Source organism: Bombyx mandarina, chromosome A1, assembly GCF_030267445.1.
Source record: "Bombyx mandarina strain Sakado chromosome A1, ASM3026744v2".
NCBI lineage: Eukaryota > Metazoa > Arthropoda > Insecta > Lepidoptera > Bombycidae > Bombyx > Bombyx mandarina.
The window spans coordinates 4,486,913-4,507,458 of record NC_143234.1 but is presented as its reverse complement, the minus strand read 5'-3'; the positions used below and the strand labels follow the sequence as shown (position 1 = coordinate 4,507,458).

The 20,546-nt window shown below is 36.5% G+C and overlaps 1 protein-coding gene across 7 annotated transcripts in view; it reads left to right on the top strand.

Annotated features, from left to right (window-relative positions):
- The first annotated feature begins 5,691 nt into the window (after nucleotides 1-5,691).
- Cirl (Calcium-independent receptor for alpha-latrotoxin) overlaps nucleotides 5,692-20,546 on the top strand; it is a 374,591-nt gene continuing 359,736 nt past the window's right edge. For 6 of the 7 annotated variants that reach the window (XM_089739688.1, XM_089739687.1, XM_028169765.2 and 3 more), the window contains exon 1: nucleotides 5,694-6,082. The gene's annotated coding sequence lies outside the window, so the exon portion shown is untranslated. Of the gene's footprint in view, nucleotides 6,083-20,546 lie in introns of all 7 variants that reach the window. The other variant, XM_028169766.2, reaches the window with a different exon arrangement.

Sequence of the window (20,546 nt, the reverse complement as noted above, 5' to 3'; positions counted from 1 at the left end):
CTAATAGCTCTTGTGGGTGTGACATTTATGAAGTAATCAATAGTTATAATAAGGACCGTTGGTGGATAAACAAAAGTCAAACATGTAGGTTTAACATTACAATTATTAAGAATTACACGAATTAGATGTTATTAAACAGATATTCGTATGAAAAAGCCAATAAAAATTAACAAATTGGATATAATGTGTGATCATCATCACACCAATGCAAACTTCAGAGCATTTCCTGTCAATAACCAACCGGTTAGACGTATCGAATTATTTAATTAAAACAGTAAATCTTTAATTTTGAAATTGTACCGGCGAACAGCAAGTCTAATGAAACAGCAAGGTGTAAAAGCTGATAATACACGTAAGTACAGTTCACGTCCAATTCTAATAATCTTAAATCACACGATTTAATTAATCGTAATGGATTCTTTTAAGCTCACAATGAACGAACAAGATTAGTCCACAATAAAACTTGTATAAAATTTAATTGCGTTTCCACATTTGTTACTTTTTAAGTGTTTTACGAAGATCTCTCAGGGGATTTTATAATTAAAGAAATCGCTTTGGCTCAGTGGTGATAAACGGTCAGTGGCAAATTCGATCGTCGTATAAAAAAATCAAAGCAATAAAATTTAGAAATTTGCGCAATTACTAACGGTAGGGCGTTTTGTGAACGTGAACGGGTATGTGCTGCTACAATCCAACTAAAAAATAGAAAATAAATTTTAATCAATATGAATTAAAAATAGTGTCAGAAAAAATGTTTCTATTGTAAGTAAGCGTGGGGTTCTTTTCAGGATATTATCAAAATAACCCTTCTACTGATATCTGTTCATAAAATATTTATAACTACTTATACCATGAACCCCACGCTTTTTTTACAATAAAATCATTTTTTCTTACAATATTTTTAATTCAAATTTATTAAAATTTATTTTCTTTTTTTTAGTTGAATTTTCTATAAAAGAGTATTTCTTTGTTAGTTTTTTTATACTATTATTTATTTTTCATTTTTAGTTGAATTTAATTTTTTTTTTTTTAATATTGCATTGTCATTGTTCCTAAGTATACCAAATTTCGAGTTAATCCTAAGTTTTGAAGAGGGTTAAAATGATGTTCAAAGATTCCGTTACAAACATACATACTAACATACATACGTCTGAAGCTAATAAAAGCGTATTAAAAGGATTACTAATAATTAGCTACGACTTTCCTTTCTCAGTATTAATCGCATCAGTATTAATGATAAAATAAACAACTGTATGGATAAAGAAAATTAATATTTAAAACATTTTACACATTAACATTGCATGTTAGCAAAGGTCAGAACTGAATTTAAATTTTGCTCAGCGTCTTTCCAGTTGGGACCACCAGTAATTGTATCATCCTAGAAAATAAAAATAAAATTTTATTACATTGATCACTTACAAGTAAACAATGCAAATAATGTTGCGCTCGTCGATGTAACGGTATGAAAACGGGCACTTCGTATCGAATGTCGAACAAAACGAATCACGAATAAATTCGATCTTAGAGATCCTGACAAGGTACTCGCCACCCCGACGTGGCGCCGGGCGTCACTCCAACAGCGCCGAATGTAATTACAAACCCGTCCGACCGACGGCGCTAGTATCACAGCTCTACTACCCTATAACCTACCACTATTACTTGACCTCCACACCACTCCATCTCATAACCGAGCACAGCTCAAACTTAACCAGATTTGCAGTACTCAAATTGTTTCCAACAAACATTATATGGATACAAACACGCTGAGAATCTTGTCGAACCCAAATCCAAGGATTAACATCAAAGGGCTACACCGCAATATCGAAAGTGCGTTTTTACAGAAATACCTGCTTTGACTATAAAGATTTCGTCAGCGTATCGGGAATGGCGAAGTTTTAGCGGATCAGCCAATTCCCTATCTTGTTTCAAGAGGTAGGTCATTTTGAGGAATTTGGGGGATAACGTTATGAAAGGTCTTATTGATCGTTATGAAAATGTCCTTATTGAGGATACATCAGGAGACGCGGAGGTTCGTGCTTTGAACTTGATATGAGTTCCTTTCAAAATGAAAAGATATATCGTGACTGTATTCTCTTGTTTATTGTTAAAAGAATTTCAATATACGATAAAACCTAGACACTAAAATAAGCCTTGGTTTGGAGGTATATGACAAAGGGAAGATCTTCCAGCAAGCGGGTGATATTGTTCGGTTGATAATGTCGTAAGCGAAATTAAGGCATCTGTCAAATATCTTGTGTTGTATGATAGTCAAACTTTTATTTTGTTGTTTAGATGGATGGATGAGCTCACAGCCCACCTGGTGTTAAGTGGTTACTGGAGCCCATAGACATCTACGACGTAAATGCACCACCCACCTTGAGATATAAGTTCTAAGGTCTCGAACATAGTTACAACGGCTGCCCCACCCTTCAAACCGAAACGCCTTACTGCTTCACGGCCGAAATAGGCGGGGTAGTGGTACCTACCCGCGCGGACTCACAAGAGGTTCTACCACCAGTAAAAAGCTTGGTAATGTTCAACTGATTGCAGCAAACATTTTATGACGACCCGATCTATACTCACTTTTTTGACTTCACTGGGAATCATCCTACAAGTAAAATTCTATTAAAGGTAAGTTTTATAATGTCCAAATACAAAACAATGGTTTTTGTTTAGTATTTAACTTTGTAATTTGTAGTCTGTAAGCATTACATGATCTGTTTATTTTATGAAACTACACACATCTTATTTGTACTCTTTTTTGACAATTTTATAGCCTGGTATTAAGATTGTTTTCTCTTAAGGCGCAACCACAACATATTGTTTATTTTTGGCACTAGATTTCATGTATGAATTCTTGGCCAAATTAACTACGATACGAAGTGACAGGATTTTTCATCAATTAATATGAAAATTTCATCGTTAAAGCGATTTCGCTGGTGTTTCCTATCAAAATAATTAACTTAAGCCGTTTAAATAGCGAATAATAAAAGCAGCGAATTACCATCTCAAAATTTTAAATAATTTTGACAATACGTAAACAGAAGAAGATAAATCTTAACAAAGAGAATCAAGATAAGAAGAAAATATCAAGAATTGATTAAGAGAAATCAATGGATTATAAAGACAAATCAGGAGTGTATATAAATAGAATTGTATCATTGACTAAATATAATAGTGTAACATATCATGATTTCATCCAAATAAATTAAAATGCAATGAAAATTCAGTCGAGAGCAAATATAAAACATTCATATTTTAAGACCTTTTCAATCGAAACTTTTGTCGATAAAGACCTGAACCAACTAATTAATAGTTTTTTGATTGACCTGTGTTTAATTTTTCAACCATTTCCTATCTGATAGTAACCAGACGCGGCGTTGATACCAATTTTTAGTTAAATCCTAAATTAAATTTCAATAAGATTTACGTGTTTAAATTTGAATTTAGATTCGAATTTAAAGACATATTTATAATTCTAGAGGATTTCGCTAATCGTAGTCATGATTAAGATAGGTACGTACCGTTTAGTATGTCAGATATCCGAAACATTTCAAGTTATTTAATTAGTATAATATTCTATGTGAGCTTTACGAAATGAGAAATTCTAGATACTCGCTTCAATATTGAATAAACCAAATCAGGGTTCAACTAAGAAGAGCTGGTTTTACTAGTGGCTTACTGGACATTTTGTGAGTCCGCACGGGTAGGTACCATCACCCTGCCTATTTCTGCCGTGAAGAACTAATGCTTTTTGTTACGAATAGTGGCGCAGCCGATGTACTGTAAAAACTAAGACCTTAGAACTCATGTCTCGAGGTGGGTGGCGGCATTTACGTTGTAGATGTCTCTGGGTTCCGTTAAACACTTAACACCAGATAGGCCATGAGCTCGTCCACCCATCTGAGCCATAAAAAAATACTTGCTAAAAAACAAGCGCCTACCATGGCCAGTTCTTTGTTAACACTTATTGTGTTTAAGTTTCAATTCCCTTTAATGTACGTCGGCTTTCGTTATAATATTATATCGATTTAAGAAGCAGAACAATAAATTTTAAAATGTACAATACTCAGATATTATCGTAATAATACCTTAGTCCTTCGTAACCACGAAAACTGTAAACTATTCGAAATGTCGGAAATAATATAAAGATTATAAAACACGCGAAATCAAACCAAAAAAATAGTTTTGATTATGCCTACGAAGACCGAAGAAAATACTAAATAGGCCAAGTTTTCTAAGCATGATATCTTTTATTCAAAGTAACACAAACATTTAGTGGCCACAGAGATTTGTTAAGTAAGTAACTACAGAAAGTAGTTGAAGTCGTCGCGGCCTAAAGGATAAGACGTCCGGTGCATTCGTATGTAGCGATGCACCGGTGTTCGAATCCCGCAGGCAGGTACTAATTTTTGTAATGAAATACGTACTCAACAAATGTCCACGATTGACTTCCACAGTGAAGGAATAACATCGTGTAATAAAAATCAAACCCGCAAAAATTATAATTTGCGTAATCACTGGTGGTAGGACCTCTTGGGAGTGCGCACTGGTAGGTACAACCACCCCGCCTATTTCCGCCGTGAAGCAGTAATGCGTTTCGGTTCGAAGGGTGGGGTAGCCGTTGTAACTGAGACCTTAGAACTTATATCTCGAAGTGGGTGACGCATTTACTTTGTAGATGTCTATGGGCTCCAGTAACCACTTAACACCAGGTGGGCTGTGAGCTCGTCCATCCATCTGAGCAATAAAAATAAAATAAAATACAAAGTAAAAATATATAATAAAATATCATATAAATCCAGCCAAAAGGTACGTATATTTTGATGATACAAATCGTAGTTAAGATGACCTCTATTAATGATCTTACCGCACAAAAACTAGTTTCGGAATTAACTCAACTTTTCTTTCAAACGTCCGGGGCTCACGAATTTGATTTATTTAAGCATCGATCTAAAACTTCGAATTAATAGATCTACTCGCGTGATTAACGATGTCTTGTCGTATTTCTCTGTTATATTAGTATTGTAGATATTAAAGGTCATTTCTTGTTTAACTTTGATATCGACTTCAATGTAAAATTTTAAGAATCCACCCAAGATTTTCCTTTCTTTATACCTTACAGATCACGGTCATAGTAACGACAGAGATAAAAAAGTATTCATATATACAATCAAAAAATCGAAACTTACGTGTAGTCCTTGACTGCAACTATAGTTTAGAAATTGATTTTGTAAAACTGCAAATCTTGTTGTTATAATTTAGAATGAATGAAATTTTGAAAGCTACATCAGTAACACTATATTCGATATGATATTTCGATTGTATTTTTTTTTATATTTTGCAAACATTCGTGAGCTCTGCTGTAAACGAAATGTCCGGATCAATGTAGTCGTAGATAGCAATCATATCTATGTTTACCGAGGCAATACTGTCGGGAAAATACAACGATTGAGGTGCACGCGACGTAATATCGAATAGTAAATTCGATTGTAGGTAGATATGCAAGGAAAACTAAGTCTATAAAGTTCTGCTTTTAACGCTAGTGCATCGTCGTTTCTTGCTTAAGAGACAAAGACCTCACATCTCGTCTTGCGGCGGCGATTGCGTCCACTGCGACACGTCTGCCATTCTCATTATCTTTATCTATTCCAGCACGCTGCACAGTGCACGGTGCGCTTCAATCAGAGACCCGAGGACGCTCTAGGCCGACGCACTCGTCGACATAACACGTGCATTACTCACGAAATATTTTCATAAAACCGAACCGAACGCACCCGTCGGGCCGCCCCGCGACCCCTCGCACCCAGTAAAACCAGTTCAGTTCGTGCCCGGCTACCGTGCGCGTCGGTCGCTTAAAGTTAGGAGTGTGTTTCTTGCTTTGTTTTACGAAAAAACAACCTTCCATACCAAAACCAAACCAGTGCCGTGAATTACTATTCTTGCAGTGCCCGTGTGAGATTGTGCTTTATGTGGTGATGTTTCACGATATGTTATAGTGGATTTCTGTGGTGTAGAATCGGACGGGTTCCGCCTGCCGCCGCCGGACGCCTTTTCTCTTCGATCTCGGGATATCATTAAGGTATTTATTGTTACACCGGCTCATTGTTGTAAGGAATTCTTTCTGCGGCCCTCGTGTAGAGTTAAATCGATAGTCTCGATTCAGTATGGTGTGGTGGCGAGGAAACTCGCGGACTGTTATGCGTCGATACTGGATCGCAGATTGTTGACGATGTTTTATGGATTTGCATTGTAGATGCGCTCAGCGTGCAACGTCCCGCTATTAAACACTAAGCCCTGGAACGGGTTCGAATTCGAGTGGGCGAGTATTAATTAGACAGTTCGTTGTAACTGTACAACCACTGCTGACCGTCGCAGCGTCGTCCAACTTCACTTAACGATTATTTGATAAGTTTCGTCGTTGAATATTCAAAATTTTAATTGTAATTGAGTTAATAACCGTTCGTATCTTCGTTCGTGTATTAGGAGACGAAGCGAGAAATCTTGACAGATCAGATAGACCGTATGATGGTTCAAATTATTTTACAGGTCTACATAAACACAAGAACGGTCAATAATTTTATAGTGTAATGATGTAAAACAATATTCGTGAATCCGGAGGCTTTTAGGCGAATGATCGCGTTAGAGCACAATTAAACCGACTTAATTAATAGAAACCTCACGTTATCCATACATTAGGGAAACACAAATAGCCGTGTTAAGCCTGTATACACAGAAATACAGTCGCGGTTATACATATTTGTGTTTGTAAATTCGACAATGTACACGGTAGATGGCGTAACCAGTGGCAAAACAATGAACTTTCACCCAACACCGAAGCACGATATCACAGTCGAATCTTTACCTGTAATTACACAGAACAAAGTAATGGATAGTTATGTTCAACCGTCTTCAACGGAACACGACAATTAAGTTCAAATTTGAACGTTATAAACTGTGAAAAACATAATTGATGTACCGATTTAATTATGTAATGGAATACAATAACATTATAATGTTTTAAATGCGAAAGATTATAAGTTGGTCCTTTCATGCATCTAGAATGCACGGATCGATATTTTGTGATTTTTGCACAGATGCGACTCAGTGGGTACCTACATATAAACTTTTTTCTTTTTTTCGTCGTCAAAACAACGTCTCATTATTATAGAAAAAAAATTACACAGGCAAACTTATGTAGTTAAAATACTTACGAGTTTAATTCTTATAATGAATTCTAGTTTATGCCCAATGCATATGGATCCTAACACCTTTATTTTTCAATTCTAAAAATATTACATTCTATACTTCTATAGTAATACCATATTTTTGTATTTCTTTGTCAGTTTTGTAGGACAGTGTTTAACAAAACCACTATAAAAAGGTATAATAAGCGAAAACAAACAAACTGAGCATACACATCTCATGCAAATTTTCAAAAACAGAACAATTGCTACTGTACGTCGCCTTCGACATTTTAGTATCAGAATTTGATTAAAAACGTGCATAGGATCGCACAATTTTATTGTCAAAATTGGTGAATAAGAAAAACCGATGATTTTCTCGTAAAAATGGGTTCTTTATTTTATTAAAACTATTAAAACTATTTTTTCATCCTTCGTGCCGTATCACTTATAAATTATTTACTACTACTTAATGAGTAAATACAAATGCAATAAAAAACAAGTTATGACTTAAATCGTAACGCATCAAAGGTCGATAACCCCTTCAATGACGGGGTTAGAAAATCGCAAACGTCCTTATTGGATGGGTGGTCGATTTTACACACAACGCCGACTATAGCTAACAAAATTAGGGGATAAAGAAAACAAAAGCTTAATTTTCGCGGCCTGCACGTGTCGCGTTGGTTTTTTGAGTATGCCTTTGGGTAAAAAACACCCGAGTCCGGAAATGTGGCGTGTCACATCGGTACTTGTCGAACACATGTCGACATGTGTCGCGGCAACATAGTGCCGCCACCGGTTAATTGACTACGAAAAAAAAAAAAGCGCGTTCCGTTTTACGTATTCTACGATTGATGCGCGCGGCAACATTCTTGGCGTGACGCGGGGGTGTGTTCGAAATTTGATTTATGACGTTTCACTTTTCGAAATGTGGCCGAATTTAAAATGACTGTGTAGTACGGTCTCTTTCTAAGCCGCATCGTTAGAAAGAGATTTGATGGCATACATCAGATTTATTAAATATAAAAGTTTGTTATAATAATATGCATTTTGAAATGTTCACGTTATTTATGTTCTAACTGTACCTGAGTCATAGTCTCAAGTTATTTTTATTGTTCAATAAAATTACAGTCCATTGTATTCTGAATTACAACAAATTTGATTTAATGCAAAACGTTTTGGTGGGTTGCCAGATTCGATTTATTATAGACATTCTAGGAAACGGCCTGACTTTAATGTATTGTTTTTACAATGACCCAAGATTTGCATGCAGCTTAATTATATTATAGAATGATGTAACGTATATTTTATTTTAATATATTGTGCTGCACATTAGTCAGTGTTCATTCTAAAACATTCTAAAATATCAATAATTGAATAACTAAATTCATACTAATAACCAAATGAGGAATAGTTCGTTTATAAAATTTTCAAATGAAATGCTTATCACATAAATCCGAGACATCTGACTTCTTAATTGGATTGTACTATAAAAATAAAATTCTTCTAAATAAACTTAAATACGTATAAATCTTGCTAATTTTATAAACGCAAAGCTTGTGAGTATTTAGTTTCTCATCAATTCACCCGAAGCCGAATTTTAATGAAACTTCACATGGCTTTATTAGCTTATACATAATAGCAAACAATGTAGCAGTTATTTTTTTTTTATTTGCATCGAAGACACCGCGGCTAGTGGACACCGTCAATGTCAGATGATACGCCAGCTTAATTCGCGTTTTATCACATAAAATATTGACCACTAAACCAAACTCAATATCATTATCATAACCAATTTAACCTTTAACCGCAACGAGGCAATATTGTGCATAATTTATCGCGTTTATTATTGCAAATTATTCGATGCTAATGTAATAAGTGGTCTTAAAATAGATTATACGTGTGTTGTTTTGATTAGCTGTTTCGCTCTTCTTAGAAATGGTTACCGAAGTTAATGTCTCCGCCTATCCTCAGTTTGAGATCGTACTCCGTAGAAGTAGTTTACGACCGCCACTTACCTTTTTGCAGGATAGCAAGTGATATAACATTCTTCGGCAATTAAACTGTGTCGTTTCAAAAAATAATATCAATAAATAAATCTAACACATACCTATTCGCTTTTAATAATTGCTTTTTTAAAGTAGATATTGTATAAATAAAACCGACCCTGTTTCTTAACGTATTTCTTATAGTGGCTGTATGGGTTCCGTTCCGTTTGTCTGTATCGATTGATTAATCGCACTAAGCAATAATGAAAACGCGGGATGCCAAAAACCCTTAAAAACAAACGCTAAAAACCCTTAAAGATAATTATGTAAGTAAATAGCACGTTTATTGTATTGTAAAGTTCGAATAAATAACAGGTATATTCAATAAACTGTCAACTGAAATACTTGAAAATTAATCTCGTAATCAAAATTTCCGCCATCTTTGTTCCTACTGTGGCATCACAGGCAGTATCCTACAATAATGTCAAACCAAATTTTACCAAATGCAGTGGTGTCATTGTTAAAAAAAAACTTTGCAAAAATACATAGTCTAGGAACTACGAATTGGATTTACGTGAATCGTATTTTATTATCGCAGTGTTTGTGTAGTAAGTAACACCAAATACGGACCACGACTTTTAAATGTTAAGAAAAAGTTGTTTTTATTTCCTACCTATTTTAGTAACCTCGAGGGGTTATACTAGATTCGCCGAGCGAGTAGGTGAGCTCACGGGTCTCTAACCAAAGGACGTTGCTAACACTAGCCCTAGCAAGAGCAGTGCTTCGCAGAATCTACCGCCGGATCGGAAACGCGACCCACTGAGAAGATCCGACGAGAAACTCTGTGGGCTAATTTACTCGCCGAGCCCTTCGTCGCAAGCAACGGATTCGACGGCTACGGGAGCCTATGGACATCAACAACGTATACTCCGCCACCCTATAGCACGATGGCTGACTACGTGCTATAAATAGGTTAGGATGTGGTACCTACCCGTGCGGGCTCACACGACACCATGCCAATTCAAATTTATCTCTTCATATTCCCGCGGCGAATACAATGGTAATGATTCGGCTAAAGAAACAAATATTAATGATTCGAAACTGTCACAGTAAGTGGACTCGGATAAGAACAATGACGTGCCTCTAAACGGTATCAATGGTAAAAAATTTAACAGTAAAAAATACTGGACCGAGCGTGACCGTTAGACGGTCAGATTATAACGAGACTCGTTCTTGTTTACTGGTGGATTAATTAATTTTGACAGCTCATTGTGACATATCTGAACTTTTTCTCTCTCTGTGATGCCTTTGCGTTAATCATTGTCTACGGTTGCGTTATTCAAAGCGACATTAAACGTCAATGTCATAATGTAAAAGTTTTCATTTATTCTCCGTTAGCGATGGTTTAAAAAAAAGTATTCCATCGTTGAAAATTTGACTAGTCTATGGTTTTTTGACTACAAAGACACTTAAGAATAGTCTTCTTAACTTAAATAAAAAACACATATACACACAACATTTATCGTGATTTAATAAAATAAAAAAAACTATCGTTAGAAATAGCAATGTTATTGGGCATGTTACTGATTCATTTAGATTTTAGATTACCGCACCTAAAAATAAAAGCTTTTTAAATGTCAAACACTCATAGCAAATAGCTATGTATCTCACTACGAACTCATAATGTATCCACAACTGAAAACTGTAATGACAAAACCCTCTTAGGAAAACATAACATTGACCTCTCCCTTCAATGTGACACAGCCATTAGTCTTGCTCAAGAACACATCATCTCTTTTGTTATAATAACGGTTAGAATATCTTGAATGCACATACATGTAAGTCGATGTACACTAAAAACCGAGAGGGTTTCGAAAAATATGCTTTCAAAGTACAAACTTCTATTGCTCACTCAAAAACGAACCTTAAGACTGGGAGTTGAGATTGGATTCCACTGAACTGTAAATCCTTGAATATTTTAGGCTCGAAATTTCTGTCAGATTGAAATCATCCAACTCATACTTGTGCAGTAATAATACTCGTACAGTAATAAAGTTATGGACGTGCCTTCCAAATATTTTTCATGTCACCAGGTGAACAGTCCAGCTAGGTTAGCCATCTTGCTCAAGGCATTATAATTATCAATTACGGGAATATTATATAATGTAGAGTGGGTGCCTTTAGGTACTTCAAGCACCGGTCACCGTTCTCGTCGAACCCGTCGCTTGCCGACGAAGGGCTCGACGAGTAAACTAACTCTCAGACACAGCCCACTGAGTTTCTCGCCGGATCTTCTCAGTGGGTCGCGTTTCCGATCCGGTGGTAGATTCTGCGAAGCACGGCTCTTGCTAGGGTTCGTGTTAGCATCGTCGTCAGGTTTGAGCCCCGTGAGCTCACCTACAAACGTTAGGGCGAAGCTGAAATAGCCTCTCAAGGCTATCAGCATAGGAAGGAAAAAAAAAACGAAAGGTTTTATTTGATTTAAGTGACATTTCGCTTAATATGCGACATTTATCTTTGTAATTAAAGGTCTGTTGTATTTAATAGCAGCGACCCGCCCTCGCTTCGCTTCGGAAACATTAAATTTTACTATACATAGGCGAGTCCCGCCATGTTGCGCGCGGTACGACAATAAAGGCGGGTGACGCCGCGCGGCGAAGCTAGTCTAAAAAAAGTAGCCTAATTTACTCCTTATATCATCAGCTACCTATTAGTGAAAGTCTCATCAAAATCGGTCCAGCCGTTCCAGAGATTAGCCGGAACAACCAGACAGACAGACAAAAATTGTAAAAAATGTTATTTTGGTGTATTTACCATTATATTTGGTGTATGTATATTCATATGCATGTAGTAAAAAGCGGTTATTTCAATATTACAAACAGACACTCTAATTTTATTTATATGTATAGATGTATAGATTAGTATCAACAAATAGATGTTTTTAATTGAAATTCAATGAAGTTTATCCCATTTAAATAGCTGAAGAAGTTTTTTTGTTATGATATTTTTTCCAAATTTTAAACGTTAAATGGCTCTCCTGTAAAATTGCAAAAATGTCGCTTAAACCTAAAAGCGCCTTTCACTCCTCTATATAATTACTAATAACAAACATTTATCTGTTCTAAAAGCATTTTGAAACGGATTCTCTAAATGTCACAATGCTTTACAATTTTGATTCTTAAAAACGTACGCCTGATAAAATTCTCATCAAATCTTCAAACAATTCAGTAATACGAATAAGAAACTGAACTAAAATTCTGTCGCAGCCCTAAATTACCACAGTGCATATAGCATTTAGATGCTCAGAATATATAATCGATTAGTCAAACGCATTTGCATTAAGCTTAAGCCGATAAATCTATGTTCTGTTATTTATTTTTCCTGCTATCCAACCGAAGCCCACTTCGAAATTCCGAGATAAAGTTTGTGTGTCAAAACAGCTATAAACACGACAAGTGTAATTAAGTAAACTATGCCCAATGTAAAAGCTTTTAAGCCATTTCTATACGTTTGATGTTCTTTTCGACTTACACTTTTAAATTTAACATAAAAAAAAAGCTTGAAACCAAATAAAAATATAAAGAAAAAAAACCTAACAAATGTACATTACGAATATAAATGAAAATGAGTCATTTGGCACGTAAATTGAAACGTATATTTTGCACTTAAGAAAATGTCTCGTCTGAATTTATTTTGTCTAGACGGCTTATGCTAAGCTGAGGACAGCTTTTAAGTTCAATTTGAACGCCTACAGTTCCCTTTCCTGTCCGAAAGAGACTCAGCGTTTCTTTGTTTCGCAATAGATCAGTTTTATGGCTATAACATGCTCATCCAGGTCGGTCCGCCATCCTATATTTGATTCGCGAAGCATTCGTGTGTTAAGAGTAACATGTATTTCACTATCAAGAATTTCGCCTAATGTTTTAATGTGCGCGTCGGCGTCAACTAAACACCAGATAAACCGCGAGCTAACGCCGTCAATTAAATAAAAGCTATGAAATCAAATAACCGTAGTTCAGAGAGATCTTCAAGTTTCCCTCTAACCTCTCGCAACTGCACTTAACTAGCCCACTGGGTTTCTCGCCGGATCTTCTCAGTGGGTCGCGTTTCCGATCCGGTGGTAGAATCTGCGAAGCACTGCTCTTGCTAGGGTCAGTGTTAGCATCACTCCGATTTGAGCCCCGTGAGCTCACTTACTAGACGCTGAAATAGCCTCTCAAGGCTATCAGCTTAGCTAGGAAAAAAAGCACTTAACTACATTACGGAAATTAAATTAAATCATCAGTTAAAATATTCGTTTTTCCCCCACCTCCACCTGTTAGCAATCGTGAGATTTTAGCAACACTCTATTCTTTTATTACTAAACTGAGCTACGTCGGAGCGCGTTAGGAAGCTACACCGCTATACGGCCCCGAGCAGAACGGTTATAGAAAAGCTATTTTATTGTCTCGAACGCGAAGCCTTCGAAATAATTTGGGCCGCCATTAGGATCCCGACTCCGAACTTTACTGTAAATGGAAATTGTTTCGGAATTATAGACTTTACAATCTATTGTCAATCAATTTTGAGGTTCCGAGGCGGAAAATTAAGTCGTAAAACTTGCCGTTCGTCAGCGCGGAGTCGCCGGGAGTTCCAGATTAAAGCGGCAAAAATGGAGTTTTCCAATCTAGCAATCAGCCGAACAAACGATCGATTACGAACACAGCTTTACGAGGCTCCCCACACCGAAATACGTCTGTAACAATCCGGCGATTCCGCTCACGCGAAAACTTGCTACGTACTGACTTTTCCCTTTATAAATTCGCCAGGATTTGCGTGTCGAAGGAGAAATGTAACGATAACAGCGACACGACGCCGCGACGGTTAAATTATGTAAGATTACGGAGCGGTGGTGAGTCGAGTCTCAGTGCCAGGGTTTTACGAGTTTCGTATGACTCCGAGATCGTCTCGAAGGCTATTTTCGGGATCTCGTTCGAGAAGTTTGGCGTCATCAGTGAGGGGATCCGTGTGTCGATCGAGATCACGGCTGTCTTCCCGACAATACGACTGCTGTTTAACTCGACTCTACTGAGAATTGTCCCGCGCTAATGCTCTCATCGAATTACGTTTCTCGAATTGAATCTTCGGATTTCATTCATAAAATCCCATTAAAGGTCATTAATCTATAATATAATAATAAAACTGTCGCACGTGTTTGCGACCCTCTTAATGCCACTGTCAACGCTCGTAATAACATCAGGTAAAAATGGGACCGAAGGCCCGAACAAACTTCGCATCCGATGTATCGGACCTCTCTCTCACTAATTGGTCCGAGACAGTCTCCAATTTTAAAAGCCATCCAAAAACCGAAACAGATGAAGTAACATTTGTCATTTACAACAGAAAACATTCGAATGGAATTCAAACATCGTATGATAAAAATAACTCTCGTTTATATCGTTACATTTCAACCTTATCTTTGTTCAATATAGATGTTTTAAATTGACATGTTATTTTGTCTGTTTCTACATTGAGACATTTCACGTTTTCCGTTTTATTTTATATAACAGTGAAAAGCCTCGCCGATACCACCAACGCGGAAGGCAATATACGATCTCGCCGGAGAGAGCCATTTCCTTTAATGTTTTCATGAGTCCCGGGAACTAAAGAGCGGGTAACAACGTATCTGTTCCTTGCCTTTTAATAGTTGAAGAGCGAACAAACTGGCCGGTATTAAGTTTTATCAACCATCTGCACGAATGTCACGTCTTTATTGCTGCTTATTCTTTGTCGTATTGCATCTTGTAAGGGGTGTTTCCGTCTCGCTTCTTAGGTGCTGTCGCTTTGGTGTATGACAAGGTAGGGAGATTTGGAGTCCCTTTAGTTTCATAGGTGTTCAATTCAATAAAAAATGCTATACCTGAACCGGTCCCCTGACATGTTTATACATTTTTCTTACCGTTGTGCGCGGGTTTTGTTACGTATTTTTCGATTGAGACTGGATATCTGGAGCGTTATTAAAAAAGTTTCCCCCGTAATTCTCGCGGTGTTTTCAAGCGGTCGATGTGGATTTTTAGCAAAATGTTCTGCTTATCTAACAGTTTAATCAAAATGTTGCGTTTGTATATTAAAAAATAAACTCCATTAGTTTTTCTATTTACTTAAGTCTTAAAAAACACACAACATAAAAAACTCATCATTAAATATTGAATAAAATTTTAATCTAGTTTTCATTATAAAGTCTTGTTGGAATGTTGGAAATAGATAATTTTTAGCTTACACTTTTTTTTTGTATTTGTTTAAAGAACACCCAGACGGTAAATTCAAGATTTCGCTCTGAAAATTTAAACCTAATATCGGAGACGTAACCAGCACATTTTCAAGAATTAACTTCAAATTGCAGTAATGAAACTCGCTGATTTAGCATTGAAGCGTTTTAAGTCGTATACCAATGGCTACGTTTGCCCTAAGCTTGCAATCGAAAAGAATAAAAAGTCCAAGATGGCGGACTTGCAACAGCTGACTTAACGTCACCTTACGATGGCGTCCCGATCGCAATTGTTCCCGTACCTTTTGCTAAACGTTTGCCGCTTTCATATCTTCTGAACGGTTACTGGCGCCGGATTTCTGTCGAATGAATAGATCGCCGACGATCGCAAAATGTTGTAATCTCGCTTAACTCGAAAATTTGATCTCGTCTAAAAATATTTTCAAATACAGAATTGTTTTCATTTACTTAATCCATTTAACTTTAAGCAACTACGCTATTCGTTTTCAATGAAATTTGAATCATACCGTTTGAAAAGTCAGGCCAATTTGTAAGGTAAATGAACAATTATTTAACGTCGAATATACTCATAAGTATATGCGTTCATGGCTTATAGAGCCAGGGCTTTAGAGAATGAGATTCTAAAAATGTGACACTAGAAAGTTAAACGTCTTGTGGCGAAACTGATCCTGCATAATGTATTAGTATTTCAAGATAAAAAAAAATTCGGCGTGATTCCGTTTTATACGCAACAATAATCAGTTCTTAAGATGTCAGCAACATATCGTATTTTTTTGCACTAGTGAATTAAAAAAAAAAGATTCCTTCAAACCTCAAACACGATCACTACTAATATTTGTGCTTTTTTTTTCGGTGCGACTGTCTGTACAAAATTGTTTTTTCCTTCTAATCTTTAATAGCCTAAGGGGTTATTCCAAATACGCGCAGACCGGACTGTACTATAGATATGGATGCGACTTCTCACTGAGTCGAAAGTATTTCATTATTAAGCAGATATTAAGTTATTCATGACTATGGGGTTTTATTCAAAATAAACATTGTTATTAACCATGAATTTTCCATTAAAAATACTTTCATAAGTAACTTAAAACTGCGTAAAACGTTCAACAACTTTTTCTTTATTTCCATTAACCTGAGTGCTGAACCGACGACATCTGTCCTTTTCTATCCTCTACGAAAGAGAGAGAAGCAATTACGCAGCTTTGAACAGAGGTCATAAATCTTGATTCGCAAAGATAAAATTGCGCCGGCGCAGTGCTGATGGCTCTACATTCTTCGGATAACGCATGTACCCCTGGAAGATCATTATGTAACCGTGAATGCGATGGTTAACTTTTGCAGGAGCGACTCTATTAGGGTTGTCACCTTTTTTTCAAAATAAAGTACATTGGTGGGAAAAAAGTACATAGTATTAAAATAAAGTACAATTTATTTATTATTACTAGTTGACCCGGCAGACTTCGTAGTGCCTCTATCTATAAATAAAAGACCAAAACTTTTGTATAAAATAAAATTAAAACAAACAAAAGGAATCCGTCCGACGGGGGACACATCAAAGGCAAAACAAAATTGTTATTTTTATTTAATTCCGAGCATTTTCATATTTATCTACCTTTTAAACTTTCTCTGGACTTCCACAAATAATTCAAAACCAAAATTAGCCAAATCGGTCCGGCCGTTCTCGAGTTTTAGCGAGACTAACGAACAGCAATTCATTTTTAAATAGGTTATTATTATGTTTAAATACATATTTTTTATGATTAACAAGCAATTGTAACAATTAATGACAGTGACATTGTTGTCATTTGAGGTTAAGTTGCCCTCAGAAATATTTGTTAAAAAAGTATGTGGCGCAGGCGAGTAGCGACATCGATTCAGAAATCGATGTTTTTCGCTTAACGAAAAAAGACATATGATTAAACTTTTCAAAATCCCAAAGAAACCAAATCATACCAGATAAAGTATTTTCGTGTACTTTGTTATTCACATAAATCACGTACAATACTTTATTATAAAGTAAGGGTGGCAACCCTAGACTATTGACAATAGTGATGAATGAACGAAATAGTGAACACAAAAAAAATTGAAAGAATTTGCCAATGCAACTAGTTCTATGCGAAATGAAGATTAGGGTGCATGCGAAAAGCTATTAATTACGTCTTTAATATAAGTTACATATTGTAATAATTTATTTTGTAATGTAAGTGGTATTATCTGATATGGTATCCGAAAAAAAAACGTGCGCTTAAATATTTAAATGTCGATTCCAACGAAACTTTACTAGATGATGACCGAGCTTTGCTCGTTTTTTTGTTTTATTGATAACGCCATCTTGTTGTGTCTTTAAAGCGGTTAGTTGCCCTCAATTAAGAAAAATAGTATTATTATTCGCCAATAGATGTCGGGAAGAGTTGATTATTGAAAACACGAATTTAATAACATTTTCTGTAAATAAATCGTAGCTAGATCGATTTATCGTCCCGGAAATCCCCTGTATACTAAATTTTATGAAAATCGTTGGAGCCGTTTCCGAGGTTCATATTATATACATATAGTATATTAATATACAAGAATTGCTCGTTTAATGGTATAAGATTTCGATTTTCTTGAATCGCACTGTCTATCTATCAGCCCACAGACACCCACTGCTGGATATAGGCCTTTCCTAAGCCTCGCCACAACGATCGGTCTTGCGCTGCTTCCATCCAGAGGATACCCGCGGACCTCAATAGAACCTCGAACTTATGAGAAACCTACCCACGTTACCTCTTCCGATACGCGGTCGCCACTCGAATATTTTTCGCAAATCATACACCCGATTAAAACTACAGTTTTGTTTCTTTTTGTGTTTATTGTTGACACTCGTCCGGTTACGCTGCCATAGCCTCTCGAAAACTATCAGCTTAGGTAGGAAAAAAAGGAAAAAACATAAAACAATTGTTGACAATGTCGTGTTCAGTACAGCAAACAAACAGCCTTTGTACAATAAGCTAGCATATATTCACGTATATGAACTCGGACAACCGCTCGACACCAGTTTAGCCGTCAGATCGTCCACCCATCAAGGACAATAATATAACTATATCTTCTGCAAATAGATTGCTAAGTGATAAAATACAAAGGAAATTGTACTTCTGTTTGTCAATGTGTGTATGTTCCCTGTGGACTCCGAAGCGGCTGGACCCATCTCGATGAAATTTTTACGATATCTTCAGATTGGGCAAAGGGTTCTCCTGTGCAGTTTGATAGTGATCGGATCAAAATCAAACCAAAGGTCAGCCAGCAAAGCGAGCCGAGTTTGACTAGTCTATACTTATATACTAATATTATAAAGAGAAAAGATTTGTTTGTTTGTTTGTATTCAATAGGCTCCGAAACTACTTATGAACCGATTTGAAAATTCTTTCACTGTTTGAAAGCTACACTATTCCCGAGTGACATAGACTGTAATCTTTTTGAAAAAAATTAGGGATCCTTACTAAAATTCCAATAATAACCCACGGTGTAAAAAAATTATCTAAAATATTCTTTACATCGCATGCCCTGCGAAAACTATTAATGATAGAATAAAATAATGTACTACGACTTTGTGGGACACATTATTATTTATAAAAAGTGTCGCGACAGCAATTGTCAAACTATTATACTTAGTTATGCCGCAATAATGTGCTAATTTATTTTAAAAAATAAAACAACGTCAAATATCGTTGAAATTTTTGTTAAAGACTCGAGCGGAGCCGGAGCGGGCCGCTAGTCTTTAAATAAAAGCGCTTTAATCTGCCAAACAAAAGTAGACTTTAAGTGGAAGAATAAATGAACACTAATAAGAACAAGGAGATGAATGAATGTGTACGTTAGTGAAACACATGTCGACCTTCCACCGGCAACACGTGCGAACATTGATGGACGGACATAATTGAAATGTGTGTTAATCCGGGCGTCTACGGGCAGATTTAGAAATTAGGTCGAATGTGCCACATCGAGTCAGTCATGGACCAACGGGAACAGATGTTAGATTAAAATAGGTATTCCTGAATTAATAGTGACGGGACACTAACGGGTGAGCATAAAATAAAATTGTAGAAGGTATGAATGGCATCCATTTGACACAAAAAACATGTCTTGTTATTCAACAAAAAACATGCATATTTTTATTCGTTAGATGGGTGGACGATCTGACAGCCCACCTGGTGTTAAGTGTTTACCAGAGCCCATAGACATCTACAACGTAAATGCGCCACCCACCTTGAGATATGAGTTCTAAGGTCTCAGTAAAGTTACAATTGCTACCCAACCCTTCAAACCGAAACGCACTACTGCTTCGTGGCAAAAATAGGCGGGGCGGTGGTACCTACCCGTGCGGACTCGAACAATTGTTATGTACGTATTTCATTAGATTAATTGGTACCCGCCTGCGGGATTCGAACACCGATGCATCGCAAGATACGAATGCACCGGACGTCTTATCTTTTAGGCCACGACGACTTCAAAAGCATAGCATTTATAGCGTCATAAATTAGCATTTGCTAACTTATGACGTCATTTCTCGTCGCTGCCTTTAAAGTGCGGCTGTGCGGATGTGCAAAGTATGAATGTCACATATTTATGAAATAGCCAATAGAATAGAAACTATCAAACAATATCCTGAAGCGGACACCCCAGTTTCGCCATGTTATCTAACACGAATCAATTGTTGAATTCATATGCAAATTAATCATAGAACGAGACATAAAAATGAAAGGGAGTTACATCTAGTTATGGTCTCGTCGTCACGGCGATACACATTGAAGGCGGTTCATGCAAAAGTTCAAGATGCTTTGTAACGATTAGATTATCCGCGTTGTAACGCTTTCACAACACAGAAAAAGCGGAGTTTGGGACAAGGCACGAGTTAAGTACAACATGATGTTTGTTATCTTTAAAATATCGCATACAAGTTTTTTTTTTATATAAAGTTATTTGATACTGTTAGACGACACGCTAATTGTTTCTCTTCTTTACATTTTTTACCTACCTATGCTGATAGCCTTGAGAGGCTATTTCAGCTTCGCCCTAACGTGTAGGTGAGCTCACGGGGCTCAAACCGGAGTGGTGCTAACACTGGCC